This window comes from Anopheles merus, chromosome 2R (assembly GCF_017562075.2).
Source record: "Anopheles merus strain MAF chromosome 2R, AmerM5.1, whole genome shotgun sequence".
Classification (NCBI taxonomy): domain Eukaryota; kingdom Metazoa; phylum Arthropoda; class Insecta; order Diptera; family Culicidae; genus Anopheles; species Anopheles merus.
The window spans coordinates 41,896,502-41,912,918 of record NC_054082.1 but is presented as its reverse complement, the minus strand read 5'-3'; the positions used below and the strand labels follow the sequence as shown (position 1 = coordinate 41,912,918).

General features: G+C 44.5%; 1 protein-coding gene across 13 annotated transcripts in view; it reads right to left on the bottom strand.

The window, feature by feature from the left end:
* The window catches only part of LOC121589531 (RIMS-binding protein 2-like), a 91,120-nt gene extending 75,758 nt beyond the window's left edge, over nucleotides 1–15,362 (bottom strand). For 3 of the 13 annotated variants that reach the window (XM_041908514.1, XM_041908519.1, XM_041908520.1), the window contains exons 1-2: nucleotides 15,146–15,361; nucleotides 11,592–11,996 (exon numbers count right to left, since the gene is read on the bottom strand). The gene's annotated coding sequence lies outside the window, so the exon portion shown is untranslated. Of the gene's footprint in view, nucleotides 1–8,665; nucleotides 9,551–11,591; nucleotides 11,997–13,764; nucleotides 14,462–15,011; nucleotides 15,120–15,145 lie in introns of those variants that run through there. The other 10 variants (XM_041908521.1, XM_041908524.1, XM_041908515.1 and 7 more) reach the window with 9 other exon arrangements.
* Between the last annotated feature and the right edge of the window lie 1,055 nt (nucleotides 15,363–16,417).

The window sequence follows — 16,417 nt, the reverse complement described above, 5'->3', positions numbered from 1 at the left end:
ACGCATAGCGGCCAAAGTTTTTACCCATGTTTTGTGCTCGTTCCAGATCAAAGCTAGCGCTTGGCGGGAGTCGAAGGCTTGAAACAAAAGGAAGTAGATACATAAGGAAAGGTGCAGATTGCTTCGACGCAAGAACACTGTAGAGGGAAACATACGTATGACTATGGAAAAGCATAACGGGCTTTCTTTATCTTTGGCCCGTCTTCCGCGGGCGTTTTCCTTTTATTTAATGTTGTGGCTATCGTCCACTTCGTCCATTTCGATATCTTTTCTTGTGCTCTCTCTTTCGCTCCATCTATACCCTCTCTTAACCAGTTTCCTTCTGCTGTGGCACAATTCACGGAACCGTATCGAAAAGAAGGACAGTCGACCGGGCTCGCTCCATTACAGAAGTGTAGAACAACTCACATTAGAACAGCGCAGCAATGTCCTATAACCATAAGGTAACATATTACGATCACAGATATGATTTTGCTTCCAGCAGTGCCATCATCATTTCCTAAAACCCACCCTATTGACTAAATATAGATCTAGCTTCGAACTTGGCCGAGCTTCACTGTCGGGTTCCGGGGTTTCGGGTCCTTTTCCGAACAACACCGGGAACGGAAAGACGACACACCATTGAACGGATTGAAAATCGATGTCGCGGCTGTCGAGGTAGCATTTTTGCCGTAGAACTCGTACCAGTACAGGGTGCCGTGCTATCGTGCTCTCTCGCTCTCGTGGTGCAAGCAAGCGAAGGCAAGAAGGAGAATACATGTGACGGTGATACAATATATCTTTCAGCCCCGTGCAGTCTCCTCCGGAACCTGCGCCGGAAGGTGGGAGGCATTTGGCAAAGGCGGCTTTGCAGCAGAGCGGCCGCCTTGCACGAGCAAATGTATCCAAACAGCAGGGAAACACACACACAAAGGATGGGAAAATGATTCACCGAAATCGAGTGTGTAAAAAGGAAATAAAAATAAACCCCCGTTATCCTTGCTGTTTCGTTTCCTGTTCTACCGCCCGGCTAAAGGAATGCTCACGAAAATCCAACGAAAATCCTTCCCACTACTCGGCAGGATACTTTATAGATGTAGAAGTGTATGTGTGGGCAAATTCTTGTATTCTCGGTGCTTTTTTTGAGCCGCGGCAAAATACAGTTTCATCTGATGTAGCTCTAAATTTTTGGCACTACTCTTGTTTTCCATTCGACCGAACCTTCAGCCTACCTGCCAGTGGGAAACCGGTTCAGCAAAATGGACGAACCTTGCCCGATTTAAGACGGGAATTTATAGTTGCAAGAATTAACGTAAACGGCCTGCACTTTAGTCGATGAAAGGGATGTGCCGAAATACCGTGAGTGTGGGCCTACATGGGTGTGTGAGTGTATGTGAGTGTATGTTTTCTTTTCTTCTTTTCCACTGTTGTTATTTATTTCATACTATCGTTAGGGGATTTTTTCTAACGTTTTTTTTCTGCAAAATCCCCCGGCTTAGTGCTACTACTACGGTCACTATGTAAAACGCTTTGCTGTCCAACTTTTGAAAAATGAACCGCATACTGGATACATCTCGGGCCCGTTCCGGTCCCGGACATTCACGAAGGAGAGCGGATTGTTACGCAAATATTTCATCCTTCTTGCTACTGCTGCTGCTAGAAGCTGAATATGGTGCAGCTAGCCGAGCAGCACGGAAGAAGAAACTGATCAGCACGGAAATGGGGCGCTCGCGCGCGCTCTATTCATGCACCAGTTCCCTGGGGCGTTTTAATCTTTGCTCTTTGAGCGGACGGAACGCTGGACACGTTCAGAGCTGAAAGAAGAAAGGGCGGGTGGTTGCAAAGAAGGCCATAATCATCCTTGGACCGTTGCCCGCCCGCCGGCGACGCTTCAAAAGGAAGCTCAAATCGATGATCGATGAGATGCATTTTCGTGTGAGGTGGTGTTTCTTCTTCAGTTGAAGTGTAATCGAAGCAGTTTGGTGGAGGATACCAAACAAAACGGGGGAAGGCTGGGTCGTTCAGGATTGATAGGCCATCGATGGTTGGATTCGATGCTTATTGTATGCGAACCGACCCACTATTGGGGGTCCATGATTGAGTGATTTTATGCAACATTTGATTCACTATATTAACACATACTGCATGTGAATCGGTCAGCTTGGAAAAGTGAAAAAATGTATCACACTGAATATTTCAAAATTATATGCAGATATAATGGTTCAATGTTAGTATTTTGTTAAATTCTGATTTAAATACCGCTTTAATTTATAGCGAATCGAAAATAATCTTGACAGTAACATTTAAACCGCTTTTATTTTAGTGATGGTTGCTGCCAATATTTATTGTTTGTTTAATGCTTTCGTTAGAAATCTTACTGAGCAGTAAAAAATAAAACTTGTTTCAATTTATACTTTACGTAATCCTCTAAGAGAGACTTGCTAGTATATTGGTATGGGAGAAGCCCCCATTTTAATTCAAGCTTGATAATTAAACAAAGCATCGAATTCGAAACTATTCACAACTTGTTTGCTTTTTTATACACTCATACTCCTGCTTTCTTCGTCTTATTTAACTCACGTTCCGACCGCTGTTGAAGCACTGTTCGCTACAGACTGGTGTGATTTTTATCACACCGGTAGCCGCATATTAAATACTGATTTTAATAAATCATCAACGAATTAACGTTGAGTTTGCAGGGTTTATTTGCTTCACCCGCCGTTGTACCTGCTTTCCATAGTTAATTTTCGTTCCCAATGTATTCGTTTGTAAGCAAAAACAGCCACAAATGCAAAGCATCACAACATCGGTACCGTATTTCACTACCCCAAGCCTTGCTTTTCTCTCTCTTTCTCTCTCTCTCTCTCTCCCTCTCTCTATCTATCTCTCTCTCTCTCCTTCTCACACAAATACTGTGTTTTTAATCGATACGCTAAATTGAGGTTAATTATTTATACATGAATAATAGCGCAGATCGCGAGTAGTGTGTGCAAAAAGGTAAGAAAAAATGAAAAGACCCAACAATATTAAATATCGCCAATATGGCACAGGCACAGCGATGTGATGGAGTCCTGCCCGGCACGAAAAGAAAGGTCACAAAAAGGAGAACGCAAAAAATCAACGGTCGAGTTTAATTAAAATTTTAATCAACGCGAACCAGTGAGAGATTCCGCAAAACTGATTGCTCCGGCACTGGCCCACTTAAAACTGCATAGTAAATGGAAATACTATTTAAGCTTCTTTTTTTTAAATAATGGAATGATTTTTTTTTTCTAAACAATACACACATTCATCTCGCATCGAATGCACCATGGTCTTAGCTTATCGTCGAAATTCCTATAAACCCATGCGTTTAATTAGACCGTAAATTCAGCTCGGCTCAACAAAACATTCAAGCGTCAACTGCAGCACACGTTGCCCTAGTTTATATGAAAGTCACCCTGCTGTAAGAGTTATGCTCCTTTCTCACTGTCCCGCAATCCCTGAGTGAAATAATTCTAGGTGGTAAAAATAAAAATATTACCAGCCAATTCCGTGCCTGCGATCCGTAGGCTGCGTTTGCAATTTTTTCCACCCGAACGAACCGATCCGTTTTGTCTGGATTGACAGAGAGAAAGAGCGTGCGGCATAGACATGGACGGGCCCCACGGGGTGGCTCAATCGTCACCGAAGCGAATGAAATATTCATCGCACACATCGATTTCAGTCAACCGGTCCCAAAACGGAAGCACACACTTCCCAAGAGCAAGGGCGGAAGCCAGTAAGCGCGTGTGTGAGTGCGGCGGTCGACGATAGGCGTTCGAAGAGGACAAGCGTCGTCGCTGCCTTTGATGCTGACGGGCCGTGTAAAAATTGCTCCGCCAGGCAAGCTTTACCAGCAAACGAAGCAAAATGCCGAAGTGCCTTGCAGGAGCTTAGGATTGAGGATTATTATACGCTTCTGATCCTTTCTCTCCCGTCCCGAAGTGTTTCGTTGCCATGGTGTGAGGCGATGGTTGCATACGCGTAGCGACAGGAGGGATTTTTTTCTCTGATCACGTAATTTCTTAGAAAAAAAAACAGTGCGCAAACTGGCCAACGTTTTGCGCCGAGAATTGGTAGTAAATCGGCATTGAAATGGAAAAATGACTGCGTTTTTGTGGTGCTTTCTTTTAATGTGTTCTTTACAACTAGTTTTTAGGCATTCTGAAAACAGGATATACAACACATTAAGGCAAAATGAGCTTTTTCATAAGATTGTATTACTGACATCAAAAATAGCATTGTGTCATCCCTACTAGTGCTGAAGGTGCCTGATCAGCGAAGGGAAAGCATCGTAAAAACGGCAGAAGGACCAGTGCAAACATGGCACACGCATTGCGGTAAGTATCAATTAACAACCTTTTTCCACCGCACAACACTGATTGTGTTAGAAGAGGGGAGGGGTTCCTTTTTTCCTTCTTAACTACTACACCTTACCACCACCGAGGGGAATGCTTCCATTTGGTTTCGTGCATTTCGAGCCCACTATATACCACCGCGGGCAGAAAATAGCTCAACGAAGAAGGGAAATAAAAACAAACCCCTCTAGTGTGATAATAGAAACTGAAAGGAATCACGCTTCACTGGTACAAAGGAAACCAAAGCAATGGTTCAGTGGTGTTTGCATCCAGGTACAAGCTTATTACGGTTGTTAGCATTCACCCCAGCGTTTGTAGGCCAGCATGTTGGACACACAACTGCCGGTGGCTGATGCAAAGGTGGTGCCAACCGACAAACCAGGATGCTATTCAAACGCGGCACAAAAAGCTTGCATATCATTGCAATTTCGTTAGCTTTTAATTGCCTCCGGCGCTGACCATGTCAAGGAGCTCTTAGCATTTCGTTTGTCTAGATTGTTGAGCAATCGGCACGTTCGAAATAAAATTGTATAAAAACACAATTCATCGGGCAGTTGGGCTTGCGGAGCGCAGAACCTACATGGCAACTTTGCTTTTGCGTTAGGTTGTGGTAGCCACACAAATGCACTCTAACCCCGCCAGTCAATTATACAATCCAATTACCAGAACGCTAAACAACTCGGTATTATAGCATCATTTAACAGATTACAACCTCAGCTGAAGACGCTCTCCGAACGAATCGGCCGAGCGGCTATGTACACATAGGGAGGGACACGAGAAACAAGTTTTAATCGAACCCATTTACTATCCGTTAATGGTGCAGCGAAACGGCTGGACCATGCTTGTTTTAACAAGATGGCAATCTCACTCTTCTAGCACACTATTTCAACAGCTGAAACTGTTGGTTGAACCACATGACACTGACGATTCGGGGAACGGATGTTCGCACATCTGCTTCATCTGTCCTGTTCGTGGAAGTGGTAGGAATGGGCGTTGCACTTCGCTTAATACAATCAACCGTAAAATTTCCTGCTCTCACCGTGTGGCCTTGGAACGTCTGAAAAAAAAAACACAACACAATCTCTAACCCTAACGAGTGGATAGGCAATAGCTTTGAGTGAGTGAGCATGCGTTCCATTTTGGGCTTAGCGCAGCAGTTCCGGCTGGTTTAATGTATCGGTGTACGGTTCGCTCTCATTTCCGAGTATTGCTGATGCTGCTATTCCTGCATCACCGTTGCTATGGAGGGGTGCAAGAAAGAGCAATTTTGGGAAAGACCTTTCGAGCTGGCATAATAGTAGCCCGTTGGTGAGCTGCAGTGCGGAAATGGCCCAGCGGTTAACAGTAGTATTTAATTGCAGCACGCAAGGACGGTACTCGGTTACTCGGCCTGTTGAGCGAATGCAAATGCTTTTGAAAGTGTGGGATGGTTTTAGCCGCACGGTAAAAACGGTTCACATGCCAACACAAGCAACACAATAGGCAGATAGTGGTAGAATCGTTTTAGAGTGTTAACCGACAACTCGGCCATTTATGCCGAGCTACCACTATTAGTAGAATTAAATTATGATCAACAAAACGAAAAACTGGATTTCGATATAACTAACATTCCACAAAAATATTGTTTGCATCAACTATAGCTTATATTATTGTATAAAAGAGAGGTTGGACGATACTAGCCAGCTTTTTTAAATAGAGTTTGATAGTTGATGGCTGTAAACATTTCAACTTTACATACCAAACCACACGCCAAACCAAGGATTGTCAGCCTAAATTATGCCAGCCTGAAAAACAGTAAACAAACGCTGATTCGTGACAGGATCGATCAGGTTAGCTCAGCGATCAGCAAACTTTACGACCGAAAGAGCCAAATTCTTCAAAAAATTTCGAAAAGTTTCCATAATCAGTCAAATAGATAAACCCAAAGAAAACAGGTCTGAAAGTTCTATGTAATCTATGAACGATTAAGAACCGGCATCTCGAAATCAATCCGGACGGTGAATATTGTTCTACCGACTAACAGCAATTTTATCTTGCTGGATAGAAATTGAAAACGGGTAATTGAAAGTTAACAAATGGATTGCCTGTTTCCAGTTCAAATAATGTCCTTTTTACAAAGTGACCAAATCAGACTCAGATAGAAATATTCCAGTCCATTAATGGCTCGGCTTTAGATGAATTGATGCGTCAAATTATTGCTAATTAGTACTAAAAGAAGTTTAATTAAAAAAAAATATTGGAGTTGTCCATTCGTTTACTAAATAAAATAGTTCGCTGCTCGAAATTCGGCTCGAAAAGGACCACTTTTTACTCAAAAAATTTTTGGTTAACAATTTGATGCTTCGTATACGTAGTCAGGCCACAGTTGCTACCCAAAATAAGTCATGAGAAGGAACATAACTCTGGAATACATAAAAAACATTAAACTTCTTGGTGATAACCATTAATTACGTAACATAAAAATTATTTTTTATCGTCTGCTTGGTTTAAAATTTCCAACAAAAAAAAAACAATATCAGACAAACGAATGACGAGAATGAACTAATGTGACCCCAAAAAAAATCGAGAACGGTGCGTGTGCTCCTCGCCTAATCGGTAACTGTGCAGAAACTTTTACTCACAATGCAACACTACATTGGCAACAGTCCATAATCCGCGCTGGAGTAACTACATTGCGTTCCATTAGGTTGCGGCCGGAAACACTGGTATGACATATTTACATGACCCCTTCCTAAGTTGGTCTGCTTCAAGGTAGTAGAACCAATGGTAGCCCACTTGTGCCCGAAGCCCTCTCTCTAGCTCTGGTGCTATTTTAGCACATACAGCGACGGTGTAGCAGCCACCACTGCGTATGGTTCATAAACTGTGTGCTTGAAGGCAATGGCATCCGAACCAGTTGCTTGCACCAAACCCCAAAACCGAAGCAAAGGGTAAATCTAAAGTAATGTTTTGCAAACCGTATTACCGTGCTGTAACATTACTGTTACACCCATTACGATCCTAGAGCTTACCGGTTCACCCTCCGGGCCATTAGGGTGGTGGTCGTGATGAAATTTTTCGCTGTACCGACGGAAGTAATTTCCCTCTGCGCACCCACCAGTTGGGTCGTTCCGTGCCGTGTTTTCCTGGCTTTTTCTGCCAAAAGTTAACCACAGCCAAGGCACGGCAGCCAAAAACTAAGTAGACGCAGCGAGCAAGCAAAAATAATCATAAACGCCAACCAAGAAGGCAGAGCTTCCCTCACGACGGGAAGAAATTCGCAAACCTCTTCACCGGAGCAAACTGGACACAAAATCCGGGTGGACCCCGTAAACCACTCCCGGGGCGTGTAAAAAAAACACGAGATTGAGGTGTGGGTAAATAGACTGGTAAACTAAAACAAATTAAAAAAAACACGAGCAAGAGTATTACCTACGCAAAAGAAAAGCAGCTTTTTGTAATAATGTTTGTTTACTTTGTTCCGTTTCGATTTCCCACAACCCAATGGGGAAAACAAGGGAACTCCCTCGCTGGACGGGGCAGTATGGGTGGGTTGTGTCGTTCTTGTAAAACCACAAAGCCACAAAGCAAAGGAGAAACAGCGCGGAAAGAGGATGCCGGATTTCATTCGCCAAACCGTGACCGTACCGGGACGGTGGGAATACCTCCGGCCACGAGCCAATTTACCTGAATCCATCTTATAGTTGTGTTGGTGTATTTCTTCTTTGCCCGCACTGACAGCAACCCCACCGGAACTTGTTCACATTCACGTGAAGACGGGAGAGAGCCTCCAAAAAGGCTCTCAATTTTCCCTTTTGCTCTTTCTCGCTCTCTCGTTCGTTCTCTTTTGTATGGTTGATCTCTTGAGTTTTTTGTTCTGCTCTTGGGAACTTGAAAGGAAAATCTGCTCAGGGTGAGCATACCTCGCACCCAGTATGCTCGACGCGTGTGTTGGACTGTTTTGTAGTCATTCCAGCTCACGCACACAGAGCTAAAATCGGTGTTTTTTGTATCTCCATGGAATTTTCCAACGCTATTCGAACTAAACTCTACGGGTGCTTGGTTTGATGCTTACAGTGATATGCCGTAGCACACAGTCAAGTTATGCTCATGCTCTCGCACACTTGTACAACCCAACTTCCCCATGTATGAGTGTGCTTCGTGCCGTACAGGAAAATAAGTGCTTGCGCTGCTGCTGCTGTTTCTGTACGACGTTTCCCATCACCATGCAAGGAGTGTAGGTGAGGCCATGTGTGTGTGCGTGAGGGTGTGTGTGTGTATGTGTCGTATACTTTTATTGTTGTTAGTAGATTCGCAACAAAACTTACTCAATAGACTCACTGCGTGTGTGTGCGTGTGTGTCCTTCTGTATCTCTCCGTCTCTCCTTCTGAATCTCTCTCACTCTCTCTCTCGTAAAGCTTGCTTCCGTAGGCGCACCGACGGAAAGCTCTCACGTGAGCAGTGCTCGGACTGAAAGGTAAGTTTGGCCGTTCTGCCCTGACCATTCACGGCCTGGATGGTTTTCCTTTCACTCCCTCCTCCTCTCCTCTGCTTCGCACTGTTAACTCTCACCCACTACTACTCGCTACCCTTCCCCACGTCACTCTACTGTCCCAGCTACGGAAGCGTGACGTAGGGAAAATTCAAGATGGCGCACGTTTCTACGATGGTCACCTGTGTGTGCGTTCGAATTTTCTTCTCATTTTATATCGTTTTTCACACGACCCTCGGCCACGGTGCGCACCATCTGCTTAGCACGGTATGGTGATGGGGTTTCGATTCAACAAGCCATATATCCACACTTGCGCTCCATTTGCTTTCGTTTCCCTCGGACATGCCAAACCAGCATGGACAGCGCTGCTTCACTTGCACCAAAACGTTGGCGTGCGGGTACTACGCGTTCGGTGTGGGGAGTTACACTTTCTACAGCAGCACTACTTACAACGCCGATCGAAATAATGTGTGCATAGAAGCAACAGCATACGGATACGGGGAAATCGAACACGAAAACAGGTTTGTGATGAGATTTTCCGGACGTTTAGCGTATCACTATCACTGCCAGGAAAGCACTGGCCGCAATATTCTGCCTTCCGGTTGCAAACGCATTCACTAGCAGACGGCAGCTGCTAAACCGTACGGTGAAACCATTGTGATACCGCTGGAGGGTTTTCTCTCGCGCGTTATGGAAGGTCAAATCTAGACTGGTATCGTAAACCGCCAGTAAGAGAGATAGTAGTGGCCCTTGCTCCAGAATCGGTACACGCCACGGATACACGGGTAGCTTTTCCTGCCGAAGCGAGCGATACCGCACTCACACTCACACCGCTTCGTCGAGCGTGTGTGTCGGTGTGTGGATGAAATACAGCGGAACTAACTCGTGTAACACACAAACACACAACCAACCCCGTTGCCGTTAGACGAGAACGTACGAGTGATGGAGAACACAGAGCTACAGAGAAAATGAGTTACGCTGGGAGCATCACACCACCACTGCCAACATGCTTGTCTGTATGTGTGTGTACATGTGTACTTAGAAAAGCTTAAGCGTTGAGTAATGTTCATGTTGCTTTGTGCCTATATTGTTCACTCACGAGCGATGGAGACGCACGGTGAAACTGAGTGGTCAACATTGTTCCGTGCGTTCCCTTGTCGCTCTCCTGCGACTGCGGCAAGAAGCTTTTCATTCAACTTTTCACATCATACAGTGCGAGGCGTTAGACGAAACGTGAGAGACAGTGCGCGAGTGACAGAGAGTGAGAGAGAGAGTGTGAGAGAGAGAGAGAGAGAGAGAGAGAGAGAAATAGAAAGTGAGAGCTGGAGACAGTGCAAATGAGCGTTGTGGCGATGCTGTTTGTGTATCGCTTAGCCGTACGTTAGCCCGGCCGTACTTGTCGGAAGGTACCCCTCGTGTCAAGTGTGTCAATCGCCAAAAACTGTTTTCAACCGCACTCACTCGTGCAGGTTAAGCATGGAGAGTAAGTGTGTCTGTGCGAGAGGGAGGAAGGCGGGTTGGGTTTGTGAGCAGTATTAATTGATTTTTGCGTTTAGCCGTGTTGGCGTTCGCGGTCGCTTTTGACTGCTGGTTGGGGGTTTGAACAAACAGTTTGCAGTACCCGGTCCCCCGTTGCTGTTCGTGTGCGTCATTTCCCTTGTTTGCTTGCCATTTTACGCATACACCCAATATTTCTCTGATCAGCGACTGCTCATCAGCACAAGATGCTAAATCGAAATGGTCAAAATAGTTTGAATGGTACACAGTACGAAGAGAAGAATAAAATATTCAAATGGAAGATGGGGACGATTAGAGCTAGCTTCTGAGTCATTCAAAATTAAAAAAGCAGCGGATGTTTTATAACTCTTTTAAATTTTTTTTAGTCAGACTCTTTCGGTCCTTTTAAGTGACGCATCGAAAATGACCAATATCGCCTGCTGCATGATACTTATGTTAACTGTCTACCGCGAATTCATCATCCCCTTTCTTTTCTTCCTGTTGCATGCAATCGATTAATGGAAAATACGTGCATACTCATTCCAATGATTTATGTGACAAGTTTTCCCTTCAACCCCGCACACAGATAAATATGCTCGCTTCGATCAACATCGTTTATCTTTGATGTAGCCTTTTTTTTTGGTTCTTCTTCTCTGGCGTAAAAATTACATGAATGAAGTGACAGTGTTTCAAAAGCCGCTATTAATGCGGTCAGGACAGAGGAGGGTGACAAGAATTGGATGGATAGTATTTAAGCACATATTTACATTTTCCCCCGGCACTTTGTTGCGTGCGATAAAAATCACAATCGCTGGTAAATGCATTTGCGTACATCCTCGGCCATGTATGTCTACCGCGTTTCCGTCGGCCGCAATTCCATCGAGTGGAATGTAGCAGGATAGGAGCAGCCAGCGGAGTTCACATAAATTTTCCCGACACATAAATAACATGCCTAATAGTCACGACACGACAGCGCGATGCACTCTTGATATTGGGCGTGAGTGTGGTGTGCGGCTGGACAGCGAAACGGTGTGACAGTTTGGGCGATAGTGAGAAAATTAATGGTGCTGTGCCGCTGCTGCAGTTGTGAAATGCAACGGTCTGTGACACTGGGAGTATTCCATTATTTATACAGGAGAAAATAGTTCATGGCGGAGCTATTATAAGGAAGGATACTATGCACAATATTCCAGCCCGGTACATGTAACTGCTGATTGGAAAACGTCCCTTTTCCGATGGTTTGTTTTTATTCGATACTACTCACCTAAATGATTTGTTCTGCTTGTCCTCCTTCCAAATTCTCCTATGGTAGCGGATGAGTCGTTCGTAGCCGCGTTCTAGAGTGGAACCATTGCTTGACGGTACGCTACAGCGCTGGGTTGCCGCTCGGTGTGGAGCGGCTCCTTTTGGGACGTGATTCCGTGGGAAGATGTGGAACGAATCCGCCGTTTCACGTCGACCGGGACCAACACATGGAAGCGAACCAGTGGCTTACACACCTACGCACATAAACACATCGGACGACGCACTCACACCTTTCCTCACTCACTCGAAACGGTGGCACCGTGTGTGACCGTGGGAGACAAGTGTTTGCTGACGGTTGTCCCAAAAACTACTCACTGAAAAAGGCACGAGCTGCGAACACGTCGCATCTACTATCACTTTTCAGCTACCCGGGATGAAAACGACAAATATTTAATGTAAAAAATGAGGAACACTATCTGTATGAAATTATGATCTACATTATTGTCATTTCGATGGGATAGTTCGCTTTATTTGTGAGAAACGCCTATGACCCACAACTTATTCCATTGAAATATGAAACGTTGTCTTCTGTACCCGTACAGTTATTGAGTTGCATGCATGAAAATACACCAGTCACTATCACCATCACCTTGCAAAGAACGTTTATTTTAGATCACTTTGTAGTCCTGCAAGTTTCTTCGTTATTTTTTTTTTTTTTGAACGCTTTGATAAATCATCCTCTTTTATGTTCGACAAGCGCATCTTCTCTGTACCGATGCACATTTAGTGCATAGCTGGGATGGATGAATTCACATCTTTCATTCTCTCTCTCTTTCTCTCTCTCTCTCTCTCTCTATCTATCTTTCTTTCTCTCTTTCTCTCGCTATCTATCTCTCTCTCTCTCGGACATATACGGAGGCACCGGGAGCAGGAATATCGGTCTCTGCAATAAAGCAGCAATGATGAATAATAAAAAACTTGTGCTCCGTTTGCTGATTGAGAACGGGCTCATCAGAAGCGTTTTCATGGATAAAGCTGGTGTCGAAAGTGGTGTGTCACCTCGTGACGAACGGAACCTCGTGGGATGTTGGAACGCGCGTGAGTGGATGAGTGCTAGTGCAATTGTGATACATCATACACACATACACACACACAAATTATAGTGTGACATATAGAAAAGTCATACTCTTCACGGTTGGGGGAAAACGGAACGGAGAGCTCTAAAAAGTTTTATTTTTTTTTGTTTTTGAGTTTACGACCGTACAGCGGATAGTAGAACGTAATTTGAAAGAACAAAGAATCGTCCATCTGCGAAACCAGTTTGCCATGCACATAAACAACAGATAATCTGTGGAATGGGTTCGGCTATAGTGGACATTACTCTCGTTGTGGAAATATCGTAAAGCACCGCAATGGTTTGGACGAAAAGCTGATATGCCCCTGAAGGTATGCAAAGTAGCGTATAAAACCACACACACACAGCTAGCAGGTCATCGGAAAAAGCATGAAGTTATCGTTTTTACCAACCATTCCATTCCAAGTCACATGACACTGCTCAGAAAGAGGGCAACAAAGGCAGCATGTACAAGCAAGCAAAAAGAAGAAAAACAAAATCAAGATCCATGTCATCCGCTACCGTTTCGGCGTGAAAACTATTTGATGCAGTTAAAATACCGCAGCGATGGAAGCGTTTGGTGCAACCAACTCCCTCTCAAATGCTCCCCCATCAACTAGACGATGAGAAGGGAAACACAACTTTTAATTAACTTTTATTTTTCGGCTAATTCCTATTTGCGCGTTGGTACGGAGAGGGCTAGGAGCACATGTACATTCATGCTATTTGGTTTTTATTTCATATTGGAGAGGGTATGTTCGTCTCTTACCGACAAGCACTTCACTGTCAGCTTCACAGCAACATATATCACTTTCAGTGAAGAGGTTCTCATACAAATGGGATTAAGTTTTTCACGCTATATATCTGTTGCAGTACATTTTTTCTCTTACATACGCTACAGCGGATAGAGAAAACGATCCCAGCAAGGCTCTACTTATAATCGTATAACAGTGTAAAATCGTATAACAATGTGAAATTTTCTGGAGCACAAATTTTTCTTATTGCTGGTACTTAAGCGGACCACCGGACAGAAAAGTGCACTCGTCACTGCTGCACTACACCAAACTGAGATGCTTACAAGTACTGTTGCTTTGTCATCTGCAACTACTGTTGCTGTTGCTGCTGCTGCTGCTGCTGCTGCTGTTGCTGCTGCAACGAGCGACCGATACTGTGCGCTACTGTCCCACTTCGCATATCAGCATGATTGTTGCACTCCTATCCCCTCGTTGCGTCTCTCATCCACAACTTGGTAATGCTGTTGGTCCCAAGCGTAACAGCATCCTTCCTGCTATCCTGGTATCTTCCATTTGTTCCATTCACACACACAAACTCACACACACACGCACACACACATACACATTTTCACACGCGCACACACCCATACACTTTAGGGCGTTCTTGCGAACACGCAATCCTTACGCATCCGCACTACACTCACACAACCGCACGCTCAGCAATCGGGGCGAGCTTTGTCGGTGGTGCCGCCATTGTGAGAAAGCTTTTCCATCGCGATGTACGTGTGCGAACGATGAGCACGGATATACCTTTCGCGCACACCAACGTACACTAGCTGTCGCTTCGCCAGCAGTATCACTACCACAGGCATATAGGTTCAGCGGATCGGTTGTACATGATAGTGGGCAGAGGTAGGCACATAGTTTTCACAATGAAACTGACACTAAATGGGTTATTGTTCGTGTGGTCTATTGTAAAACGCTTCTACTAACATTCTGGTTTGGTTGACTAAGGTAGGCAGTACACTAAGGTAGGCAGCTCTTCTCGTCGAGTTGGAGCAAAGTGGGTATACGTGTGTGTGTGTGAGAGAGTGCGTGTATAAAAGTGACATAGAGTGAGGAAGCGAGTGTATATGTGTTTGTGTGTGTGTGTTTTTTTTTGGAAAGATAAGATAAGAAATTCGCATTCGCTAATCGATTGAATATGAACTATGAAAAACACAGTTTCAAGCATTCCTTCAAATATTTGCCGTTCACTCGGCAAGTATACTCCGAAACGTAAAACACTATTATCTACTAAGCCTGATAGGTACGAGAAACACACGTCCTCGGGCACAGACACACACGCACACTGATACACTCGTTTTATTACAGTAGGGTAGTGCTTTTTCACGGTTCAAGACTCTTAAAATGGTTCACAATCGACAATCCATTTCCAGCATTCTCCAATTTTCACCAATTTTCAAAATCCAGAAGCAAAAAAAAACGGCGGAACAAATCCACTGATGAGGGTGTATTTCTCCATATTTAACGCAACGCATCGATACGGTAACTTTTGTGTAGCGATTGATTGATTTAACAAACTTCTGACCACTCCGCCTTCACACGAGCCCGGATCTGTCTGGAGTTGAAATTTTCACCACGATGGTATCGTTCACTGCACGGTGGCTGCTTTTCTTTGCACTCTGCTAAAAAACAATTCCTTCCACTAGAAAACCTGCTAACCGTGTTGACCACGTCCTCGCCCTCCTGCAGGGTATGTCGAGCTGGAGGGAAGCGACACCAGTTGGAGTTGGAATTTGGGTCACTTCTCTACGCACCACTGGCCACTGGAACAGTGCAACTCTTTCTGAACAGATACGCCGTCCGTTCCGTCAGTCTGGGTTCCTACGATGTGCGGGCCAATACTCCCGAGTGCCATCGATCCGAGCGCCTCCTAGCGCTGAGCGTCCACTTCACGAGGACGCCCAAGTACGAATAATGGGGGTTAGGGGGGAGAACCTACACGTCACGATGTTATGCAACTGCAGACGAGACACAGCAGATACCCGTTTCGGGGCAACAAATCGCCATCATTGCTGTCCTGCTTCTGCTTTCGCTTTGGATAGTCCGCTTGGCTGCTTTGCCACCAACACATACAGTGGCACGGGAGGTCGGGCTCTCTTTCTTTCCAGGATTCTTTTATTTTGATTCAACATTGAACAAAAGCTTGCATGCGTTTGTTCAGGCTGCTGTTGATGCTGCTGCTGCTGCTGGTGTGGAGATATTCTAGCGTCGGCGCATTAAAAGCAAAATTTGGGCAGTAGCTCTCATGAGTGTCGGAAAAATCGGAAGTCGTCACTCACAAGTTTGAGTGTCGAGCTTTTTTGACAGGGTGATTCATCGGATGGCAAGTGTTATGGGTTATCGTTTGTTTCATCTCTTAATGCTTTTATTGTTTCGTAGTTTTAGTAAATTGATTCTTTTTTCCTCTACTTAGTTCTACACATCTTAATTATTATATGGCATTTATAAACCATTAAGCTTTAGGAATTATTTTCACCCCTAACATGATTTCATTCCTTTGATGTAGCATTAATTCTCCAATATACATTCAGACCGGTTCCACCAGTTGATTTACCTTGGGAATGGCCACCTTTTGTACTGTAAATGGTAATGCATTATTAATTATGTAGTTTCAAAAGCACAAACAAGTATCACAGCTTTTCGCTTTACCTCGTTTATTTAAATGTAGGTTTCGGCCCTTGTAGTCTGACCAACGTTACAGAGTGCAGGACGGATGGGTTTTTTTTTGTTGTCATTACCTCATACTGCGTTGTACGATGATTTAGCATAATAACACAAACAAATAAAACAAACCAACCAGCAGCAGCAAACAAAACAAAAAACGGTTGGAAGCAGACGAAATATTCACATCCGCCCCAACGGTTAAGCGGGTCGGGATTTAGTTTAGCAACAAATTGCCCCTTAACTGCACCCGTCCAGACCGGCGATGGG